Source organism: Lactuca serriola, chromosome 3 (assembly GCF_051521515.1).
Source record: "Lactuca serriola cultivar US96UC23 chromosome 3, Lser_US96UC23_V15, whole genome shotgun sequence".
In the NCBI taxonomy this organism is placed as follows: domain Eukaryota; kingdom Viridiplantae; phylum Streptophyta; class Magnoliopsida; order Asterales; family Asteraceae; genus Lactuca; species Lactuca serriola.
In genome coordinates this window covers 118551178-118557855 of record NC_136410.1, presented here as the reverse complement: position 1 = coordinate 118557855, position 6678 = coordinate 118551178, and positions in this window count along the sequence as shown.

Genomic DNA, 6678 nt, shown 5'->3' with positions numbered 1-6678 from the left:
TCAAAATTTCTAGCAAAAAGTCAGAAAATCGTAGGCAGAATCTCGACCAAAAAGTTTCTATTTTTCAAGCTCCTAGATATCTTAAGGCCTTGCTAAAGTGGCCAAAAGTTTAGAAAAATCAAACCTTGATTTAGAAGAGTATCAAGAGAGAAAGGTAAGAAAAGGTGTGAGAAACGAGTCTGATTTCAGTACTATTTATAGGAGATTTTACGGGGCGCGTCATGCCTATCTATAGGAGCGTGTCGTGCCTAAGCAACGTAGCCCCAATCCCTTGTTGTCAAGTGTCGTTGTCTTGTTCGTCCGCGTCACATTGTCTCTTAGAGAACCCGATTTCCCAATAAATCCATGTGTCATGTTATTGATAGGCATGTTATCGAATTCTCATAGGTTCCACATCATCATGTCGGTCAGGCGCCTTGGTTACTGGCTTGCCACATGGCGCGCTCTCAGGCCCCTACGGAATCAAGTCACATATTTTCCTGAAATCTTTGAATGATCATAATTTTCGCATAAGATCTCCATTTTTGAAGTTCTCTATATCCCTGGAATCCTCTCGACGAGCTCTACAACTTTCTTCTATGTCTCAACAACTAATTCTCACTCTATTTTAAATTCATATTTTTATAGAGATTAGACTGTTAAAGTCTGTGCGAAAGTCATAACTCCTTCATACGAACTTCATTCTCTAGTATCCTTATATTGAAGGTTTCATATTTACAGGATCTTCAACACTCTTTTACATTGTTTTGGCTAACAATCAACCGATTTTAATTTCAATTTTAGTGTCGCATAATGCTATACTGAAACTTCGAAAAATCATAACTTCCTTATATGAAGTTAGATTTTGACGTTATTTATATGCACACTCTCGATTTTACGATTACTACGACTTTCATTTAAACTACTTAGGCTAACAAGAAACCTATCTCCGATTCGTATTTTACAACGCACTTTGTCATATAGGGTTGAAATTAAATTTCAAACAATCATAGCTTCTTCATATGAAGTCAGATTTAAGTGTTCCTTATATCTACAAACATCATCACAACTACTATAACTTTCATCAAGATTATTTATCCTAAATAATATTTTAGAAAAAACATTATTTTTATCGCTCAGTGATAAAAGTTCTATATAGTTTGTAACGTGTACAACTAACAATTAATAAAAAGAATATGTATTTATCATAATCACTTAAATCATCCAGCCTTAACTTATCGACATTACAATTCTCCCTCACTTAGAAAGATTATGTCCCAAAATCATACAGCAGCAAAGAAGATCTAGATAATGATTCCTAAGCAAGGGTTTTTTCTATACCGCGCACTCACAGTACTAATTCGTCTCATCTTACTATTTAATGTTCATCATAATATTATAGGATCTTTTATGACATCTTATCAGTCTGTCAACCTAGTTTCATCATTGAAACATTGATTAGGTTGTCTAATATTTTACTAAAATCAATCATCTCTATTTCACTGAATTTCCTCACACAACCAATCCCTTATCTATAAGGATTAAGATGAAAAAGTTCACAACCTTTATTGATCCATGTCTCCTTCGGGTTTTCAATTTTTTTGGCCATAATTGCTTCCGTATCATCACTAATGTTCTCAAGAAATCAGAGAATAATAAAAAACTATACTTATTCGTGATAATGATTCTCATGAAAACCTTCTCCAAAGACCAATTCTCCATCGTCATGATGCCCAGAAAGACATACTTTCATCGCTTGGTCTATTGTAACTCCTAACACATCGTGGTTCCACATCGTTCTGGGACACCTAATGATAAGATCTAACATAAAACCATCTCAGTTACCCATAGACACAGGTAAATGTATTAAGTTTGCTTACAATAATAAATATTCTTTTCTCATTTCCCAATCAAAACATCAATTTTATCATCTATATAGTAAAAACCTAAAGCTAATAATTCTCTCTTAGCTTCTTTTATTGAAACTCTTATGGATCTTGACGTCGAATCCTAAGTCGATTTACCCTTCGCACCTTTGCATTAGTGGTCAGGTCTCCCCTACTTGTGTTTGAACCCTCACATGCAACTACCCCAACTAATTAAAACCCAAGTTGGATATGTCCCTGTGATTGGTGATTTTCTTTCTTGAAATAAACTCTTGATTGTCATATTAATGAGTATAACACCTTCAATGCAGTATTGTTGCTTGTGCCCACAACGAGTGATCTTCTCGTATATCACAATCACATTCTGATCAAGATTACAACAATCACGAATTTTTCTATCAACATACATGCATACCAAATGGTATAATAGGGTTTACTAATGTAATACTAGCAACAATAAAGGTTATTGAACTAAATATTTTCTCTTCCTCTTTTCTGGACGATCAACCTTGTCACACTCCACTTGATCATTATGACTACTACTGAATATTTAAACACATATGCACAAAAAACATCCTTGGTCTTCCTCGCAACTCTTACGACTTGTCAAACGAGTGTCAAACTCTTGGACTTATTAGCTGATGTGTAACATTTCAAAAATTATAGGTAAAAAACTCATTTTTAATTCAACCCAAACCATCAAATATTCATGTCAAGCCATACAAAAGTATGTCATAGTAAAATAGTCATCAGAGTATAATTCTCAAAATAATAAAAGTGCAGAAAAACATGGGTGGATGTGGTGTGATCATGCCAGGCCCTCCCCTTTTCGAACTGGAAGTACCTGAAACCATAAACATAAAACTGTAAGCACAAACCTTAGTGTGTTTACCCAAAATACACCATACCATACACACATAATAGTCAAAACATAATTGGGTTTATTTCACCCCCATTTGGTCTCTTTCAAATGGTACTAGGTCTATTTCATCTCCTTCAGTCTATTTCAAACGGTATTGGGTTTATTTCACCCCTTTTGGTCTCCGTCAACTGGTATCGGGTCTATTTCACCCCTACAGCTAAGCATACAATCATATCAGCAAGAGTCACAAAAACAACAAGCACATTGTAGAGTCTATGTATTGTAAAAAGTCGAAGTGGTTGTTTCTTTTAGTTTCGCATATTAGTTATTTTACTAAGTCACAGTTTTATGCGAAGTGTATTGTAATAGACTTAGTATATTTTTTGTACACTCAGATTTCCTGTAAATAGGGGCTGAGGATAGAAGTAGAGGGGACTTTTTTGAACTCGAGTATTCTTTCTGCTTAAAGCATTGTAATCAGTCTTCATCAATATAAGATCTGATTAATATTTACTCGTTGTGTTCTTACTTTTCAATCATTCAATCATAATTGCTTTCATAATCTCGACAACAATTCTCTTCAATTGGTATCAGAGCAGGATTCAAACTGCATCGATCTGATTTTCGTGTTAGAATCATTTGCTTTTTGACTAGTAACTTTACTCAAAATTATCCGCGCATTTTGGTTTTGAAAATCACATTTGATCTTCAGATTTGAATCGATTCTTCCTTTGAATTGTTTAGTCGAGTGATTAGCAATTTGTGATCATTTGAGTTGATCAATTCTCAAATTCATCAAGTTTTTCAAGCTTTCTGAAATTTTCGTGTTCATCAATGGCGAACTTCAACATGAATCCAATGACTTCTTTCTCTCATTTTCTTGGTTCTTCAACCAAAATTCCGATGTTAATCCCTGAATACTATGATCAATCGTCTACTACTTCTGCTGAAGTTGCTGAACAACAAAACTGTCTGAAGAAGAATGAAAAGAGATGCATGAGGGAACTAAGAGGTGCTCTATCTCCTGTGGTTTACAGTTACATCCGTAGTTGTAAAACAGCCAAGGAGATCTGGATCACTCTGAAAGAGAAGTATCAAGGTAGCGAAAAGACGAAGATCAACTCTGTGAAGCAATGTCTTGTTGAACTGAAGGAATTCAGACAAAAGGATGTTGAAACACTTGAAAGTTACTATGATCGTCTGAATGAGCTTATGTATTGCTGCAATAGGTATGGAATCACTAGGTCTCTCATGGATTTCAATTTAACATTCATCATGGGCCTTCGCAAGGAATGGCGAAGTGTGAGTATGATGATTAAGAATCAACTGAGTTTTGATACAACTAGCTTGAATGATCTCTACAATCAGCTGAAAACACACGAAAGTGAAGTTTCAGAAATGTATGAAGAATCAAAACAAAGTATAGGAGGACCTTTGGTTCTTGTTTCAAAGGTATCAGAAGTCGAAATTAATGAAACAGCTGGTTCAGACAATGAAGGCTTCTTAATGAACTCTGATGATGAAGCTATGGCATTCTACTCAAACAACAGAGTTAAGAAATTTTTCAAAAAGCCTTTTAATCCAAAAGGAAAGGCAAATAATGCGAAGAGTGGAGTCGCAAAAGCTGGAGGAGAGGAGAAGAAGAAAATGGAAAAAGTTGATGAAAAGCAAAAAGATGCTAAAGATGTGAAGAAACTGAAAGGTGATTCTGGAATCTATTGTCACTACTGCAATGGTGCGAATCACTTTGCAGCTGATTGCATGTTGCGAAAGAAGGAGGAGAAAAAGAACAAAGTGAAAGATGAAGCTTACTATTCGGAAAAGATTGAAGAGTTGCGTGCAAAGACAAAAGGAATGTCACTAGTTGCGAAGGGTGAGTCTGATGAGGAAGAGAGTGGAACATATCAGATCTGGTCTTTAGGATCTCATGACGAAGAAATGAGGCATCCAACTCATGGAGCTATGTTCGCAAGCTTTGAAGAAAATTGCAAAGAAGATATTTCAGGTTGGTGCTTCGTATCTAAATCAACAGACAAATCACCAATGACCACCAAGGTACGTGCTATTCTTGAATCTTTTAATATTCCTTTATCTGCTTATGATGCTGAAATTACTTCTTTTGATGATACTGTTGCTTATTTTGATTATGTTATTGTGTCCGCTAGTACTGAAGCTCAAAATTTAAATATGCAACTAGGTGAAACACAGAGAGAGTTAGAAATAAAACGAAGCAGAGTAGACAAACTTGAACTACAAATCAAAAATGTAAATTGTGATAGGGACAATCTTGGAAATGAAGTTAGGTTGTTGCTAGCACAAAGAAATATATACTGTAACTCTGCTAAGCATTTGTATGCAAAATTAACTGCTTTACATCATTCATCTGACATTAGCAAAGAACAACATAGGAAACTTTTACCTTTTCTTGAATATGATCGTGAAAAAGTTGATGTTGTGTCTTATGATTGCGAAAACACAATTGCTTAATTTGACAAAATACCTGATGATAGATTCGCATATGGTATTGTCAAAATTGATGAATTTTTGAATGCTGATGAGTTGGTTAGTATTGTCAATGAAAGTTTGACAAAGAATGAACAAGTGAAAATCTTAAAGAAAACCGAAACCTCAACTCTTGATTCTCAACTCAATTATGCTGATGTCGATAACAATTCAGATAATGTGAGTGAAATCAGTGAGATTGAAGAGGAAGAAGAGGTTGATTTTTCTCAATTGTCAATCATTAATATCACATCTAAGATCAAAGGTAAAGAAATTATAGTTGATTCGATGGTCAAAGATGAAATTGAAAAACCCTCTACTTCGCAACATTGTAATTTTGATAATGTGGAAGTTGAAAGCTGGAAGTCTGATGACACTGATGAAAACAAAGAAGATGTAAAGGATTCACATGAAATACCTCCACGAGTTGTGGTTGATCAAATGTTTGGAGATACAAAAGAATTCGACAAAATTCTAAGTAACAAAGGTGCACATTATTTGGAAACTAACACTGTGGTTTATCCAAATTTTATATGCACTGATAACACCATTTTTCCAAATCAAATTTTTGTCACTACTGGGAATGCTGAGAAAATTAACCCTGAATTCAACAAAATGGTTGAAAAAGATAATCAAAGGTCAACTACTGAAGGTTTCTTCGCAAATCAAAACATAGTAGAAAACAATTTAACTCAAAATTCTTATGTTTTTCAAAGAAAAAAATCATCACAAAAATGGGTGGTTAAAGGTGAAAAAGCAAACAAAGTTTTTGAAAAAGTTGAAAAACCAAAGGTTGAAGTGAAATTAAATTCTCATGAATTCAAATTGATGGTTGGAAATTATTCAACATAAAATATTGTTTCAAAAAGAAAAGCAAGAAAAGCAATCTTTTGGCAAGTTGTGTTCAATGATAAATCAAAAGTTGAAAAAGAACAAATTTCAAAGTCAAAATCATCAAAATTTCAAAGCATAAATAAACAAAAGGATACAAGTTTTCATAAACCAATAAATTTTGTTGACAAAATTCCAATGAAAAATAGTGATAAACTTGTTCGCAAATATGACAACAATCGAAAATTTGAGACTTCGCAAAAATTTGTGAAAAATCAAAAGTTTCATAATGTTGGCAAATTCACGAATAATTCGTCATCTTTGAATGTCACAACTCAAACAAAAATGAACTTTTCACCTAAACAACCAAATTTTCCAAATCCTTCAGTCTCAAAACCGACCAAAGTTTCGTATACAAAAGGAAAATCTGATGTATGTATGATCAATCGTTGGCTTGAAGGAAAAGGAAGACAATATCAAAATGGGAAGTTTTCAGAGCAACAAATAAAAAATGCATTTGACAAGTTCGCAAATAACTCTTCCACTGGTAGTTCATCATCTTATAATTCGCAAGTTCCGGTACAAAAATGGAAACCAGTTATCAAAGTTGCGAATGTT